Source organism: Lissotriton helveticus, chromosome 6, assembly GCF_964261635.1.
Source record: "Lissotriton helveticus chromosome 6, aLisHel1.1, whole genome shotgun sequence".
In the NCBI taxonomy this organism is placed as follows: Eukaryota; Metazoa; Chordata; class Amphibia; order Caudata; family Salamandridae; genus Lissotriton; species Lissotriton helveticus.
Genome location: NC_136067.1, coordinates 1,652,809,923 through 1,652,828,884, shown reverse-complemented (window position 1 = coordinate 1,652,828,884; position 18,962 = coordinate 1,652,809,923). Strand labels below are relative to the sequence as shown.

Sequence of the window (18,962 nt, the reverse complement as noted above, 5' to 3'; positions counted from 1 at the left end):
GTCGAAAACAAGAGTGGATCCGAACACTTAGGGTGTTGGACTATGCTGGAGCACCGGAGTACTCAGTTTACCTAGCCCAGGGGCTGCGGCTGCATAGGGTTCAAGTTGCGTCGGAAACCCTTGTTGAAGAACCAGGAGCCTGAAGAAATAAGTTGCTGGCAGGCGGCCAGTGAAGAAGTTCGTGGTGATCAAAGCCTGGATCAGGGAAGAAGACCTGTAAGCAGAGGGGACCAAGTTCTGAATCACTAGCCAGTGATTTAGGTGGGCACCAGAGTGGCACCGGACGAAGTCACCTCAACCAGGTGAGTGGGCGCTGCTGGGCTCTGCAGTCTCTCGGACCAGGAGGCGTTGTCGGCGACCAGGATGGAGGTGCGAGCTGTCCAACAAAGGTCTCTGCTGTCGACGTCGCTGGACCCAGGATTGGGGCAACAAGTCTTGGCAAATGCAAGCCCACGCGGTGGACTTAAAATAGAGTCTGGAGTGGACCAGGAGGGTCCAGGGTGCTCCTCTTTTGGAGGGGAGCAAGGGCTAGTCTGGAGCAACCAGACCAGCGGTGGTTGTCGTCGTGAAGCGTCGTAAGAGGGCCACTAGCCAACGGGCAAGTGACCTGGACAACGCGGTGAGCAGCAAAGAGCAGAAGGGCCCCACGCAGATCTCGTGGATGCAGGGGGGCTGAACTTCGGTGCTGGAGCTGCTCAGGGTCGGGGCTTCTCTTACCCCAAAGCACTCAGTCGAGGGTCACTCGGTGGTCGTGCTGGACAAGCGTCGTGCAGTCTTTAAAGATGGCCGGTCCCTCGAGGTCTCGTCACACCCACGGATCACAGCTGGGCTGATGATGCAGGTTGAGGTCAGAGGTGCCAGGGAAGCCGGTTCTCGTCGTGCTGGGCAGTCTTGATCCGGAGGAGAGACTTACAGCAGACCGTGATGCTTGGTTGGTGCCTGCTGCTGCAGGGTGACTACTCCTTAGTCACAAGGGAGAAATCTTAGGAAGAGTCTTGAGTTCCTCTCGTGGAAAGTCGGTTCAGGATTCAAAGATTGATCTGATTTGGAAGGGGGCCAGTTCCTACCTTTATCCTGCAAAAAGGGGCTGGCACGCGACTAAGTCCTGCCCTATGGGTGGGACTAGGAGGGGGGTGGTTACACCCCTCTCCTTTGGCGGGCTTTCCCCAGATCAGGGGCTGGAGTGCCCCTGGAACTGGTTCAAGCCGGCCTATGCATAGTGAGCACCGGGGTGCCACTTGCAGTCACCTTCCTCTAAAGCCCTGCCTACCTAGGATACACAAAATCCTGTCTGGGACGGTGCTGGCACCGCCCCTGGCAGGAAACCCTTTGTCCTTGCCTCCTGGGCTGGGAGGACTCCCAGCAGCAGGAGGGCAGACTTCCTAGACGACTGGCTCCTAAAAAGCTCCACACCTGTTCTGCTTCAGAGCTATCTCTCACTGTCTCACCCTGATGCATTCTTTGGGGTTGCAAGTCAACTACAAGAAGTCGGTACTCAATCCCACCCAACGAATACACTATCTGGGCGCCTCCCTGGACTCTACAGAGGCAAGCGTGTGTCCTTCGTAAGAGAGGTTGTCATCAATGCTTCTGAAGTGCCGCACCCTGCTAGACACCCAAAGCCCTACAGCCAGACAAGTGTCGTCACTACTGGGATCAATGGCCTTGTGCATATACATTGTGCCCAATGCACGCCTTCACATGAGACCTCTGCAGCAGGCACTCGAGGACCAATGGTCTCAGAGGTCAGGCCCCTGGGAAGATCATGTCTCTCTCCACCAAGGTGCCAGAGACTCCATCAGATGGTGGATGAAACGTTCTCACCTACTGCAAGGAGTCATGTTTCATCAGCAACCTCCATCGCAGACAGTGGTGGTCACAGATGCCTCAATGCACGGCTGGGGTACTCATATGGACCAGCTTCAGGTACAAGGTCTCTGGTCCGAAATGGAAAGAAGCTACCATATCAACTTCTTGGAGCTCCGGGCTGTCCATCTAGCGCCCAAGTCCCTGTACCCGTCTCTGCACTCCAACCACATTCAAGCTCAGACAGACAACGCAACTTCAATGTTCTATCTGAACAAACAAGGATGCACCAGGTCACGAGTTTAGTCTCTGGAAGTTCAATCCATTTGGCGCTGGCTTCTGGCGAGAGATCTCTCCATTGTGGCAGTTCACCTTCCAGGAATCCTCAATGTTCAGGCGGACGGCCTAAGCAGAAACTTCGTAAAAGCGCACGACTGGGTGCTCAACCAAGACGTCGCTCAGGAGGTGTTTCGGCAATGGGGATTGCCAGACATAGATCTGTTCGCAGACGCGGCAAACGCAAAATGCCCCATCTTTGCGTCTGGATTCCCCTAGCAGGGATCGCGGGGAATGCACTTTTAATCAGCTGGTCTCAGACATTGCTGTACGCTTTTTCTCCACTGCCTCTGATTACGGCGGTGATACAGTGGCCACGCCAGTGGTGGTACCTGGATCTCCTCCAGCTGTAGGAGTTTCCTCACCGGAGACTGTCCTGCCGCCCAGACTTGCTGACCAAGGACGAGAGGAGGGTGTTTCACCCCAACCTTCCTTCCCTTCGATTGACGGCATGGCTCCTGAGGTCATCCAATATGGCCACCTAGACCTTTCAGCTGACTGCATGAACATTCTTAGAGGCAAAGAGGCCCTCCACTAGAAAGTCGTATGCTTTCAAGTGGAAGAGATTTTACATTTGGTGTATGGACAATTCTCTTGATTCAATCCAATGTCAGGAGCATGTGATTCTCCCATACTTATTGCATTTGGCAAGGTCAGGCCTGAAGTACCCCTCCATCAGGGTTCACTTAGCCGCAATAACAGCCTATAGGAAGTCTCCTTCTCAGACCTCATTCTTCCTCATGCCTGTGGTCAAAGATTTCTTAGAGGGTTTTAAGAAAGTGTTTCCACCAGTGAGGTCCCCCTCTCCTCCCTGAGAGCTTAACATCGTACTTACCAAGTTGATGGGTGCTCCTTTCGAGCCTATTCATAAGGCATCTTTGCAGCACTTGAACTTGAAAGCTGCCTTTTTGGTAGCCATCACCTCAGCCCGCAGGGTGAGCGAGATCCAGGCCCTGTGTTGCAAGGAACCTTACACAGTGTTTCATGCCAATAGAGAGGTGCCGAGTACACATCCAGGCTTCCTGCCCAAGGTGGTCTCGGATTTCCATATCAATCAAACCATCACTCTGCCTACTTTCTTCCCTCAACCAACCACTCCCCCGGAGAGTTCTTTACACTCTCTAGATCTCCGGAGGCTTTTGAAATTTTACCTAGCTAAAACTCTTCCACTTAGGAAGTCTGACCGGCTCTTTGTTAATTATGGGACAACTAGTACCGGTTTGTCAGCTTCAAAAAGGTCTATCTCGAGATGGATCATCTCCTGTATAGCTCTGTCTTACCAATTAGCTAACAAAGCTTTACAGGGCAAACCTAGTGCATATTCTACTAGAGGAAAAGCTTCTACAACCGCTCTCCTTCGCAACATTCCAATATCTGAGATTTGTAAGGCGGCTACATGGCGTTCAGTACATACCTTTACCTGCCATTACTGCCTAGATTCAGATGCACAGGCCGATGCCCAAGTGGGACAGGCCTCTTTAAGGATTTTGTTTGCATAACTGCATTATAAATGTGATGTTGATTCATGTTTTTGCTGTATACTTGATTGCTCGTCCGCGAGACTTTGGGTATGGGCTTGCTAATCTATTCATAGATTGACTATTGAGGAGTATCCCCTGGATGAGAAGGATTAGTTACCTGTTATCCTAGTTCTCATCCAGGGGAATACTCATCAAAGTCATAAGCGACTCACCCACCTCCCCGGACGAGCATTACTGCAAAGTTATGGTATGTTACTTATGGATTTCCTCAGGTGTTTATGCACCTCCAAAAAGAACTGGCCTAACTGCCACCTGTGGTGCATCATGGGAACAGGGGGTCGCCTACAGGTCTTAAAGGCACGGTACCCCTACTCTTATGCCTTAAAGGCAAGGTGTCAGTTTTCATTGTTTCTTTATACTCTACTGCAGCCTACTGGCGAATGCCTGCAATTACAGGTTTTTCTATGGCAATAAAGCATTGTTGTATGACAAATGTTTACTGCTCTCTTTCTTCCTTAGGGGTTGGGAGAGTATAGGTGCTACTATGCAAACCTATGTAATTTCAGCATCTTTGCCATTTTGGAAATATTTTAGGCTGCATGTATATGTTTTCAAATATGCATATATATGCATATATATGTATGTATATGTATTTTCTATATGCTCTGGGATCCCGCACATGGACAAGGATTATTCATAGATTATGCCTTATATGAGTAAACCCCTGGATAAGAACTAGGATTACAGATAAGTAACTAATCCTTTTACACCACGAGAAAGTTCATTTGTCTTCCCCATAGATATTTACAAAGGTGACTTCTGACCTACAGCTTCCTAAAGAATGTCAAGACTTACCATTGTTTTATTTCTAAACGTATTCTCCTCGCTGCATCCAGTCGAAGCACTTCACTACTAATTTAAATCAATAATGCCCCCTGCCCAGTTCTGCCTTTGCTTCCACACTGGAGTTGAATTCTAGTGAGGCAATATTAAAGGCAAATGGCCACCTCTTCATCATGAACGATCTAAAAGAAACAATCAAAAGTGATGGTAACTGTGTGCAAAGGTTTACTAAGTCCTCTCTTTAATAATCTGTAGGGCCATAATCCGCTTCCGTTCAGTGGTACAGACAAAACCCATAATAGAATTCCCTTACCACAGCACTTTAACAGTTTCATATTCAAACAGATACTTCAAACCACAGATTCTTTACTCTATAATAATCCTCAGGCGACAGACTGGATCCACAAATATTTTTTTTGTAACAGTGCTCCCTTGCGCTGGTAGGTGGCATCGTGTATCTGTGCTTTGGCTCCACGATGTCATAGTTATAAAAGCGGAGATGCATACAAGCGCAACCCGTGCCCGGTAAAGTCAGCTGCTTTTTAGGTTGAACCTAGAATCGGCGCGCATGCACTGCGAGTCTCGTTGTAGTGGAGTATAGAATAGAAGCTCCACCCACTATCCGTCCATATTGGTGTTGGCTTGTGTCATTGTCCTTCGTAAATGCTGGCTTATGATTCATAAAGAGGCTTGTTAGTCCCTCCTTAGTATTGCCTTGTCTTCATTTGGAACCTCCCAGGCGACTGGCCCTTTTACTTCGGTTGTTACATGGTACGTGTTCTTCAGTCTGGAAGCACTATTTTCTTTATTGAGTTTCTGACCTTTGTCCTTAAGTATGGCGGCTGAGCCTTGCTTTTGTTCTGAACAGTGGCTATAACCGGAAGCATTCTTTTCTAAAGGGCGTATGCTTTTCTCGCATTGCCATGATATTACAAACGTGTTAAAACACAACTAGCCCACCTCCCCCCCATCCCCTTGCATCATCCGGCATCTGGTCCCACCTTATGTGGTTTACTCCTTGTGCAAGTAAATCACTTAATCTCCCGGTGCCTTCCATTCTCCCCCACGTATCACGAGATAGGTGACTCCTCCCCTGGACTACAGTGCGTATGGGCATCTTCTCCATCTTCAGATTGTTTTTCTCCGCCATTGGGTTCGGATGCACTTTGACAACTCCAACTTCGGGACCGAAGTTTTCCAACTTTCTAAGGCCAAAAAAACATACACTTGCGACGGTATTGTTTCCGCTCGGTATCCCTCAACTCGACAACCCTTTCCATCTATCTCTGGTAGTCGACGCGGGCCGTTGGGCCTTTTCGATGCCATGTGGGCCTCCTGCCGATGGAAAGGACCCTGTTCTAAAGATGCCCACAATGTCGATTCAAGTTTCCACATAGGCACCTGTTGCATACTGTATGCTTATCGCTATCTCCAGAGCACAGCGAAGAAAACTGTCAAGCTTGTGCTCAGTTCCGGTCGAAGAAAACTATCCGTAACCAAAGAGCTGCTCGACAAGAGATGCAGCGACAGGCACCTGAACCGGATAACATTTTCGATGATGAACATGAACTCCGAGAGGCAGCAGACTCCAACTTAGAGCTAGTCAGAGTATTAGACCAGTCGGACTCCGATGAAGACATCCCACCGGGGCAAACCGTGAGTACCAAAGCCCCTACCCTGCCTCCACCTCCAGACAAGGCTCCAGTCAAAGCATCGCCTAAAAGCCTTAGCCACGACCGACACACCGCTTCAGAAGCACCACCTTCCGGCTCGGCTCCGAAGACCATACCAAAGCCTTCCGGTACCCTGGGACGGAGAAAAACACTTCCCAAAAAGGCCGTCGACTCAAAAACAGCCGCTGAGCCGAGAATGGGCGCCGACACCAAAAAAGTCGCAGATCCGATAAAGGCCGTCCAGCCAAAGAAGGTCGTCGATCCGAAAAAGACAGTCGACCCAAAGAAGGTCATCGATCCAAAGAACACTGTCAACCCAAAGAAGGGCGTCGATCCAAAGAAGACCGTCGACCCGAAAAAGGTCAACGACCCGATAAAGGGAATCGACCCAAAGAAAGTCGTCGATCCGAAGACTGCCTCCGAGCCGAAAAAGGCAGTCAAACCGAAAAAGTTGTCGAGCCGAAAAAACACATCGAGCCGAAAAAGGCAGTCGAGCCTAAAAAGACCGTCGAACCGGAGAAGGTCGTCGAGTAAAACAAGGCCGTCGAGCCGAAAAGAGCCGTCGAGCTGACAAAGGACGTCGAGCCGAAAAAAGCTCCACAGAAAAATAAAAACAAGCAAGCGACCGATCCAAAAACCTCGGCGCCAAAGCCACGGACAGTGGAAGAAGAACTTTTTCATCCTGATCCAGTGAGCCCAGACCAATACAGACTGTATATAGAACCTGATACAGGAATTATATCAGTTTACAATAAGAACAAGAGAAGACTGGACACTGAAGCACCTTCTTCTGTTCCTCCTAAGAAAAAGGACTTTGGAACATCCCCTTCTAGACCTTTCACACCTCCTCCTTTCACTCCTAACATGCCTTATGTTCCATATTCTCCTACACCTCCACATTATGATGAGGTAGAAGACATGGGTGAAGATCCTCAACAGGACTTTATAGACCCTGATGATCAAGGAAACCACTATAACACATGGGACGATCAGAATGACCCTGATGACCCATATGATATACAACCCATACCCGATACCTCGCCATACCCCACAAAGCCGTCTCCTACTGACGACACTGTCGCTTTTAACCAGCTAGTAGACAGAGCAGCTCTGTATCATGGCGTAAACATGCACACTGACCCTATAGAGGAGGATTTCCTATTTAACACCTTCCCAACATCAGAGAAGAGTGTACGTATACTCCCTATGCTGAAGGGAGTATTGAGGCACGCACCAGACATCTTTAAAGACCCAGCCAGGGCGCGTGTTCTCAATCCAAGAATTGAAAAGAAATATAAGCCAGCCCCTACAGACCCCTCTTATATCAAGTCTCAGCTACCACTAGACTCTCTAGTTGTATCGAATGCTAGGAAAAGGGCAAATTTGCAAACAGGTGATGCCCCTCCTGACAAGGAGTCAAAATGTTATAAGCCTCAGGGAAAAGAGTGGCCTCTCAGGCAGCAAATACCTGGAGAATTGCCAATACACAAGCTCTCCTAGCACGCTATGACAGAGTACACTATGATGAACTGGAGGGATTATTACAACACCTACCAGAACCCTATATGGCAAAAGCAAATGACCTAAAACAGGAAGGGAAATTCATCACTAACGCATCCATAAAATGCGCCCTTGATGCAGCTGATACAGCCGCTAGGTCTGTCAACATTAGCGTGTTGCTACGCCGGCATGCCTGGCTCCGCATCTCGGGTTTTAAGAATGAAGTGCAATCTACAATACTCAATTATCCCATTAACCAAGATTTCTTGTTTGGCCCTGCAGTTGATACCATCTTAGAAAAGATGAAAAAAGATACTGACACCGCTAAGTCCATAAGTGTACTTCAATTTCAACAGTCTAGGAGCTCCTTTCGTCGCTCCTCTTTTCGAGGCTCAGGCAGAGGCAACACATCCCAAACCTCTTCATCATTTAAAACTACTACACAAGGCACCTTTAATAAAGGTTCCAATAGATGAGGTTATAGAGGAAATAATAACAAGGGCAGAGGACGTGGTGGTAATAACACCAGAGCCTTCACTGCCACCAAACACTGACTTGTTCACGCTCCCTCCAGACCACCTAACACCAGTCGGAGGCAGAATAACACAATTCCTACCAGTCTGGAACAGCATTACAACAGACAGTTGGGTGAGACAAATTATCCAGTATGGTTATTGCCTGGAACTCACTTCTACTCCACCAAACATACCACCCAAACACCGTCCAATGTCCAAAGAACACATCACGCTGTTACAAGAGGTGCTCCATGCTGGAAAAGGGTGCTATAGAGCCAGTCCCATTTCAACATCAAGGGACAGGAGTACACTCTCTATACTTCCTCATTCCCAAAAAAGACGGTTCCCTCAGACCAATATTAGACCTCAGACCTCTGAATCAATACATACTCTCAGAGCATTTCCATATGATCACTCTACAACAAGTACTCCCACTACTCCAGCAAGGGGACTTCCTTGCTACATTAGACCTCAAAGATGCATACTTTCACATCCCTATACATCCAGCTCACAGGAGATACCTCAGGTTCACAATAGAAGGTCACCACTATCAATTCAAACTTCTCCCCTTCGGGGTAACTAAGGCACCACGGATTTTTACAAAATGCCTAGCAGTAGTAGCAGCACACCTCAGAAGACAACACATCCATGTGTTCCCCTACCTCGACGATTGGCTCATAAAAGCCAACTCATACGCACACTGTGCCAGCCATACCTCACAGACAATCCAGCTACTACACAGTCTAGGATTTTCCATTAATTACCCAAAATCACATCTGCAACCCTCCCACACTAGGAGCAACTATAGATACCTCAGTGGCGAAGGCATATCCAAATGCAGCCAGGATAGCCAACATACAGTCTCTCACTCAAAGATTTCTGCCACAACACTCCCTGCCAGCTCAAGTGTTCATGCAGCTTATAGGCATGATGGCCTCCTGCATATTCATCGTCCCTCATACTCGGCTTCAAATGCGTCCCTTACAGGAATGCCTAGCACGCCAGTGGATCCAAGCTCAAGGACAACTAAAAGACCTAGTGTTGGTAGACAGTCGCACTTACAACTCTCTGCAGTGGTGGAACCCACAAAACCTTTCCAAGGGGCGACTGTTCCAAGAGCCAGTTCCACAAGTAGTATTAACAGCAGACGCATCACTGACAGGTTGGGGAGCCCATCTCCTTCAATACACCGTCCAAGGTCTCTGGACAGTCCAACAAAAGACACTACATATAAACCACTTAGAGTTACTAGCAGTATTTCTAGCAATGAAAGCCTTTCAGAAATACTTGTGCAACAAGGCTGTGTTAATCCGGACGGACAACATGACAGCCATGTACTACATCCAAAAACAAGGAGGGGCAGACTCTCTGCAGCTATCTCACCTAGCACAGAGCATATGGAAGTGGGCAATTCCACAAAACATTTACCTCCTGGCAGAACACCTCCCAGGAAGAGACAATCCGATAGCAGATCTACTAAGCCGACACAGTCAACAAATACACGAATGGGAGATTCACCCTCAAGTTCTCCAACCATTCTTCCAAAAGTGGGGACATCCAGAGATAGATCTGTTTGCCACAAATGAAAACTCAAAATGCCCGTCCTTTGCCGCCAGGTTCCCACACCCGTTGTCACAAGGCAATGCGATATGGATGAACTGGTCAGGCAGATTTGCGTACGCTTTTCCACCAAGCCCACTGATTCCATTAGTGGCACGCAAACTAAGGCAACAGTCACTCACAATGATATTAGTTGCTTCCACATGGGCAAGACAGCCATGAGCTCCTAGAACTCTCAGTAGTTCCTCACCAAACACTGCACCTTTTACCACAATTGCTAACACAGAACCATGGAGAAATCAGGCACTGAGATCCCAATCAGATGAACCTAGCGATCTGGCTCCTGCGGTCTTAGTGTTTGGATATCTTAACTTGCCTCCAGACTGCATGAACATTATAAAGGAAGCAAGGCGTCCCCACTACCAGATCATGCTACGCAGCTAAATGACAAGATTTGTAATTTATTGTAATAATAACCAAATCAATCCATTAGATGCCTCCATCCAAAACTTAATCTGTTACCTGCTACATCTTCAAAGATGTAACCTAGCATACTCATCCATAAGGCTACACCTTGCTGCTATAGCAGCATATCTTCAAAACAGACAACATGTGTCCCTATTCAGAATACCACCTATCAAAGCTTTTATGGAAGGACTTAAAAAAATTATCCCTCCAAGGCATCCACCTTCTCCAGTCTGGAACTTAAACATAGTACTTACCAGACTCATGGGACCCCCCCTTCGAACCACTTCATTCATGTGAACTACAGTTCTTAACATGGAAGGTGGCATTTTTAATTGCCATTACTTCCCTCAGGCGAGTGAGTGAGCTACAGGCACTAACCATTCAGGAACCTTTCATGCAAATACACCACAATAAGGTAGTGCTTCGTACAAACCTTAAATTTATGCCAAAAGTTATCTCCTCTTTCCACGTCAATCAGTCTTTCTTTCAAAACCCGCAGTCCGTGGCTGAAAGAGCTCTACACACACTAGACGTTAAAAGAGCTCTGCTATATTACATTGACAGAACAAAATCATTCAGAAAGACAAAGCAACTATTTGTTGCTTTTTCACCACAACATAAGGGCAATCCCATTTCCAAGACAGGAATAGCCAGATGGATAGTTAAATGCATTCAAATATGCTATCAAAAGGCAAAGCGCACTTTAACAGTTCCCCCAAAAGCCCACTCAACGCGCAAAATGGGGGCATCCATGGCTTTCCTAGGAAATATTCCCTTAGAAGACATATGTAGGGCAGCTACATGGTCTACCAAACACACTTTCACTAAACACTACTGTTTTGACGTGCAAGCTAAGCAACAAGCTGCTGTAGGCCAGGCTGTCCTTAAAACTCTTTTTCAAACAACTGCAGCTGATACAGGCGACCACCGCTAGAGGAGAAATTGCTATACAGTCTATGCTAAGATATGAATTCAGCAGCCCACATGCCTTGAACGGAAAATGCTACTTACCAGTATGCATCTGTTCTTGGCATGTAGGGCTGCTGACATTCATATCGCCCACCCTCCTGCCCGGTGCCTGTCACAGCTGCAGGGTTATCTTTTTACATACATTTACATGGTCATCTCTTACTTTCCTATACTCCATCTTTGCCACAATGGCGAAAAACAATCTGAAGATGGAGAAGATGCCCATGCGCACTGTAGTCCAGGGGAGGAATCACCTATCTCGTGATACTTCGAAGACTCTTCCAAGACAACAAGGTGTAAACATCCGGACCCAACACTAGGCGGCGATCTATGCTAAGATATGAATGTCAGCAGCCCTACCTGACAAGAACAGATGCATACTGGTAAGTAGCATTTTCCTTATTTTTTTAATCCTCATTATTATTTTCTCTGGGCCGCTAGTACAGCTGAATTTTGATGGATACATCTGCCTGTGGATTCCTCACCTTTTGAATTACCCCTGCACCCGCATTCCACGAAAATAATTTTCTTATTTCTCCCATGTCGATGAAGACGTCACAATAGCACGTCTCCGCTCCCTACGACGTCACGCGAGCCATAAGAAGATCTCGCGGACGTCACTTCCCTTTTTTCCGTGCCGTCAATGTGTAACGTTTTTTTCTGGGACTTTCCAGTTGACATGTGATAACATTGTTTCAATCTTCTACTTCGTGTTGCAGTGAGAATGGCTATCTCGAAGAAGTCTGGTTTAAAGCCCTGTAGGGAGTGTGGGCCATATGTCAATCACAGATCAGAAGGACGGCCGATTGAGACCGATCCTGGACCTGAGGGTTTGAATTGTTACCTCGGGCAAGAATAGTTCAAGATGTTGACCTTAGTTCAGGTTCTTTTGGCGCCTGGTGCCTTCTCAGCACAGCCTGTTCATAAGGGCAGTACTGGACAATACTGTGTGTCGAGCTTTCCCGCCGCCGCCGCAGAGGATTCTCGACATTCAGGTGATGATTCCTTTGTTTCATGATGGAGCGGTTGTTCCAGTCCTGAAGGTCCTACGCCTGCTCGGTCAGTTCGCTTCCTGCATACTGTTGGTCAACCATGCACGCTGGCACATGAGGGCACTCCAGTGGTGCCTCCGCAGGCAGTGGTAACAGCACAATAGAGATCCCGGGGAGAAGGTCAGACTCTCCAGAGACACTGCAGCGGAACTGTCTTGGTGGAATGTGCTGGGCAACCTGTCTCAAGGAAAGCCTTTTCAACCTCCTCCTTTGTGTTTTCTCCCATACCCTTGGCTCCTCGAGTTCTGAGAAAGATTTCAAGACCGGGCACAAGTCATATTGATCACTACGGATTGGCCAAGAAGGGTGTGGTACACAAATCTTCTTCACCTCTCTTCACACCCTCCGCTCTTGTCTCCATCTCAGGTCAGACCTCCTCTCGCAGGGATGACCCCCCCACCTCCAGAGCTTGCACCTTCATGCCTGGAGATTGAACGTGGCAACCTGAGCTCTTTCTCTCTCCGATCGGATGTGGTGGATGTTAGTTTATCATCCAGGAGACACTCCCTCAAATCTAATTATTACTCTAGGTGGTCCAAGTTTGTGAATTGGTGTGGAGAGAGGTCCATTGATCCTTTGAAGGCTCATTTATCTGATGTACTTGGCTTTTCACTTTCCTTGGCTCAGCAAGGTTGTTCCTTGGCTACGGCTAGGGTTACTTGTCGGCTTTCCTCCGTTTTCCGGATCAGCCATCTTTATTTAAGTCTCCCATTGTTATGAGGTTCATTAAGGGCCTCACCAATAGGTTTTCTCCCACTGCCTTCATTATGCCTCAGTGGGATTTGAATTTAGTACTTACTTTCTTGAGTTCTCCTTTTGAGCCTCTAAATAGTTGCCCGTTGAGGCTTCTTACTTTCAAGACTGTTTTTCTGATCGCTATTACCTCAGCCAGGAGGGTAAGTAAGCTTCAGGCTCTTAGTTCTAAACCTCCATTTTATTTATGCCAAAAAGATGGTTCTCAGAACCAGGGCTGCTTTCCTGCCTAAGGTGGTCACTCCTTTCCATCTATGGCGGTCTATTACCTTACCTACCTTCTATCCTCCCTTCACCCTTCCAAGGAGGAGGAGAGACTTCACCGCCTGGACCCTAGGAAGGCTGTCAGCTTCTACTACCTGGACAGAACCAGGGACCTAAGACTGAATGACCAGCTGTTTGTGGGCTATTTTGGAAGGATGAAGGGCAAACCTGTCCATAAACGAACACTTTCCAGGGGCATCATCTTGTGCATCAAGATCTGCTACGCCTTGGCTAAGAAGGATTAGAATATTAGAGCTCATTCCAATAGAGCTAAGTAATCTTCTTCTGCTTTGGCTAGAGGTGTTCCTGTTGTAAACATCTGCAAGGTGGCAACTTGGGCCTCCCCCACACCTTTGCAAAGCATTACTGCTTTGATTCGGAGGTTAGGAGGGACAGCCATTTTGCACGTTCTGTGCTGCAACATTTTTTGGTATAGGCGGGTGGACACCCTCCTCGGAGAGAGAAACAGCTTGTGGATTGTGGATTCAATTCAAAAGGTGAGCAATCCACATGCAGATGTATTCATCAGAAGAACAAGTTACTTACCTTCTGGTAGATACAGTATCTGCCTGTGGATTCCTCACTGACCCACCCGCCTCCCTGTTATCCACCTGCTTGTACCGAAAAACTTCTGTTTCAGGGCTCGACAAATCCACCCGCTCGCATTTGCGAGGGAGAATGGATGAGGACGAGCTATTTTTAGGTCCTACTCGCCCCTTCTGGCGAGTAGGAAGACAAACTAACTTTTGTCCTCTGTCTTCGAAAACGGAGCAAAAGTGACAAGATAACAAGATTTAAAGGCATTTTTATTGCTCACAAAGGGACTGAGTAATAAAGATGCCTTTAAATCTTTTTAACTTGTCACTTTTGCACCGTTTTCAGAGACTGAGGTCAAGAAGGCTGCAGTTGGGTCGGGGGACGATTTTCCAAGTTACTAGACCTGCAGGACTAGTACAATTTGTTAGATTTGTCGAGCCCTGCGTTTGACATTGTAATTTTTCATATGTCATTTATATACCATGCCATTTATTGCTAGGAAATGCTTTAGTTTTCGGCTTTTCCTTTTTATGTGTGTGTGTATATGTGTATATATATGTATATATATATATATATATCTATATGTATATATATATATATGTATATGTATATATATATATATATGTATATCCAAACACCCTTCCAAAGGAAAGAATTGGGTCGCACTCCATCAGTTGTTTTCAAAAGTTCCAAGTAATTTATTTCCACACCGCAAAGCATTCTGTGCTTTGTAGTACGCTGACCTTCTTCCCCCAGTGGGGCCACTCACCAGTCCTTACAAATTGAACCAAGTGTTCACCAAGTGGAGTAGAGAGTGCGCTGGAAGCTCTCCAATGCGTTTTTGCAGCAGTGAAGTCGTGCGCAAGGCAGCACCACCTGTATTGGAGCTGTTCTTGTCTTCGTTCCGTTGTCTGCAAGCCCCAGCTCAGAGCCTGCACGGACCCTGTCAAGGTGGGCCTCGCTTCTCGACTGGGCAACAGCCGATATACATCAAATTCAAACACAGGAAGCCCCATTGAAGCACAGCCACACGAAGTTCAATTCAGCACGTTTATTTGGATCCATTTCACTGCTCGCTCCTTGGATGCTTTCACGGCAATCTTCAAATATGTAAAGCCTGACGCGTTTCAGGAATCAGTCCTTTCTTCAGAGGCATTGTTCGTGAAGGGCTGGAGGAGCAGATTTCAGGCAGCGTCTGCTCTTATAATCAATGTCACCTGCCACAGTGGGCGTGGCTACACCGCAAAGCATTCTGTGCTTTGTAGTACGTTGACCTTCTTCCCCCAATGGGGCCACTCACCAGTCCTTACAAATGGAACCAAGTGTTCACCAAGTGGAGTAGAGAGTGCGCTGGAAGCTCTCCAATTGCGTTTGGAGAAATAAACCATGTTTCCTAATAAAACGCCCTTAAATTAAATTTTATTAATTCTATGTGGAGAGTTATGTTTTTTTTTAAGGCAGAGGGCTGCTGAGGGTGGAATGTTCCACTGCAAACAATGCAGCACCTGGACAGACAGCATCCGACAGCGCAATTGTTTCCTTTAAGCCCACTCTTCAAGTGCATTCTAACCATGTGTATATACATGTCCATAAAAGTACGCGATATTTGTGCAATATTTCAGTTTGTAGCATAAATTAAATAATGACCATTTCGCTAATGTACAAAACTGACATTGCACCTCCTGCAAAAAATCTACACACTCCATTAGTTAGTTTGAATTAGTTCACTATGTACGTGGTCTTATATTCCGGCTCTGCATTACTGCCTTCGGTACAAAACTGTGTCACAAACATTTACGCACTGTTTGAGTTTGGGCCAGATAAGGCGTGCTGCTGTGACAGTTTTATGTTTATTATTTAATATGTGTGTGTTTTGTAATAAATTAGGATTTGGGAATAAATGTTTAAAACCACATAAATGGGGAGAGGTCTTGATGCATCATTTTGTCATCTATAAACAAAGGCACAATTTTTCGGTTTAGTCCCGTTTTCCTTTCTAGATTGCAGTAGCTTATAGAACACCGGTTCAATTGAGGTGAGGAGGGACTACAACTTCCAGAAGGTGCTGGGGTTAAGAGAAAAGAAAGGGCAGCATCAGTGTGGCGCTGTTGGAATTGAGTCATCCAGCATCCTTATCTATAAAGCAAATGCACTCTTTTGTCCATATCTTAACACAGGGCGGGTGTGTGGTGGTAGAGGGATCGAGGGGGGAACAGTTCAACATGCTGCACAGCAGCTACACTGCTCTACAACATAACTTAAAAACATAGGCAAAGCCAATAGCTCTGGCTAAACACTTAAAAGGTCCAAAGAGAAGATCTATTGGCAATGCCAATACTTGTTTTTCTATGCCTTCCACTGTCTGGTCATCCGACAACTTAAAACGTTCACTGCGAGTAGGGAATGATGTCCCCACCGAACACAACAAGATTCAAGCTGTACCCACAACTGCAGGAAGCAAATGTCCATTTAAAATATGCATGAGTTATCTTTTGCATCGGTGCTTAGGACACACATTTTTAAATTGTGAGATAAGTGCGCACTCATGCATCTGAAGTCAATTCAAGACCAGAAAGCGAAGCTGCATGTCACTGAACACAATTAGTAGTTGCTTTGCTTGGGTTCTTCTCCGAAGTCCCGGGTTTCGACCCAGTCACAAGACCATTCTCTTAACCACCCCTTTTCCCATTCAAAAAAGTCTAAATACAAACAAAAAAAGAGCAAAGTAGAATTCAAATTCATTCTACCACTCTAACTCCAAGAACAAGTTGTAAGGGATTCAAGATGTAATTCACACCCCGTCAAAGTCACTGAGCTGATTCCTCAGCTGATCTCTGGGTTTGCTGAGCTCTTTCATCTCTGCACAATTGCAAGGCTTCCAAATAGGTCACGATGCAACAAATGGGTCCAACCTGCCTTTCTCTAGCATTCTTTCAGGCCCCAAGATACCATAGTGCCCTCTAGTCTAGTTACCGCACTCAGGTCCCACACTGATGCCACCTTTCCCCTTGGGTCCTGTTACTGGGCTATGCCAACTGATGTAGGGACTTCCACCTTAGCCCCCATGATCTACCCTGAATTCTGCCACACCTTAGCCAATGCCACTGTAGGATGACCCAGTGTTTTCGCCCATGTCAGAATCCAAAATAACATGAGCCCAACCTCGACCAGTATTGTGCTACGAAATTACAAAACTACAACTGATTGCCATGCTGCCTGACTCCAACCCTGTCCATCCACAACACTGCAAATATTCACATAGACTGCATTATCTTTTTGGTTGTCACTCTGTTCTAGAGCACTGTGCAGATCAAGAGGATGATGGGCCCCATTCATTTATACAGTGATTTAGTGAGTTACAAAATGTTAGTGGGTTTGACACCTCTTCTGAAAGAGTTTGATTTGCCAAAAGAGGAGCGTTCCTCATTCACATTGCCGGTTCAAAGGGCAGCCAAAGCATTAGAGGCACCGACTACCCTCCATTGACACTCAAATTTTTTTTTTTTAACAGAAATCATGCAGCCCATCCAGCAGCTTCTAAGCCCTTCTGTTTAATGATGGCCTTACAAATACTTTGACAACAACTTTGTGGACCATGTTTTTATCCACTTGTGAATAGGTAGGTGGCCAGATGTGCTATACTGGTGCATGATGACCTGTATTTTCTCACCAAGCACCCTACTCCAGAGATCCTTATTGTACAGTCCTCAATCAGTAAAGTGAATCCAAATTAATTTCTCAGTCTTTCTGGACAAAGAATCTAAGTGGATTCATGCTTTTGGCAAGCGCGTGTTTCCTTCAGTTAGTTTGGTATTGCAGTTTGTTAACGCGGTTTGTCTGTTGGGCCAATACACCCATGCACTTTGGGACATGGCCAGCAATATCTTGCCAGCAGGTTCGAAAGATTTTCAGTCTTATTTCCCTCTGTCCATACATGATGGCAAAGATGTGGTCAAATACTTTATGCATGCACGTTTTGATACCATTGATTTCCTTAGCAGGGTGGTTGGTACCAGTGTGGTCCTTTATCGACCTGCCTGAATGAGATCCACTGAGTACTTCAGTGATGTGCAGGCGTGCTGAGGACAAGCTCTTTGGGGAGAGGTGTGACGCAGCGGTCAGAGCTGCTGATTCTGGAGTGCGGGGATGCGATTTGCTCGCAAGCGGCAGCTCAGGTCAGCATCATGTGACTCTGGTCAATAGCTCACTTAATCTCCCCGACGTCCCCCGGCCCTGAGGTACCCTTATAGGTGATAAGTCGTGCTTTTCAATGAGAAAGTCAAACTTTGCTTTGGAGCATTTAAGGATAGTAGAGCTTTAGTGTGTTCCTTGGTTTCCTGACAACTTCCCCACCAGTTTCAGAGCTTATGGGGTTATTCCAGAGGTCTGGAGTATGGAGACAGTCTTCTCAACCAATGATGCAACAAACAGGCCAGTCCATATGGGGACACTGGTCGGGTGGATAGTGGGCAGGTCATCATGACTACCAGCCTTCAACTCCTCCTCCCCTGCTACAGTGGCCAACATACCACTTTAGATTGTCCTTAATGGCATATGCCTACCCTGTGAGAGTACTGATAAATACATGTTCGAGGCATGTGAGCTGTAGATCACATGCTTTGCAGAGCCTGCCATCTAGTGTTGGGTCCGGATGTTTACAAGTTGTTTTGTCTTCGAAGAAGTCTTTTCTAGTCACAAGTTAGGTGACTCCTCCTTTCAGAGATAGTGCGCATGGGCATCGACTCCATGGTTAGATAGTTTTTTTCCGCCATCAGGTTCGGATGTGAATTGCTGCGCTCCGGTCCGACACCGTTTCTCGGGTTCCCTCCAACGCCCAATCCACTACCCTCTGCGGTATTGTTTCTCAATCGCGTTCCCCATTCTCCGCGTTTCGACTCACAGGTCTTCGATCAGAAAACTTATGGAGGGCCGTTAAGCCTACCCATGTCTGGCTCGCTAGCAGTCGATGGAACGGACTCCATTCAAGCTCCATTGTCTCGCTAAGTTTCCGCGCACTGACTTGCAACCTCTGTCTATCCCTGGGACACGACGAACAAGACTTCGATGTGTGGCGATTGTTTCGATCCAAGAAGACGCTCCGTGACCGTCGGGCTCCACGTCACGAAATGCAACATCAAACCGGCATGACCATCTGGCTCGATGTCACGAAATGCAACATCAAACCGGCTCCGCACCGGACCTCTT

The 18,962-nt window shown here is 46.9% G+C and overlaps 1 protein-coding gene across 3 annotated transcripts in view; it reads left to right on the top strand.

The window, feature by feature from the left end:
- Nucleotides 1–18,962, top strand: part of GPCPD1 (glycerophosphocholine phosphodiesterase 1) — a 733,645-nt gene that overhangs the window by 666,729 nt on the left and 47,954 nt on the right. The window lies entirely within an intron of this gene.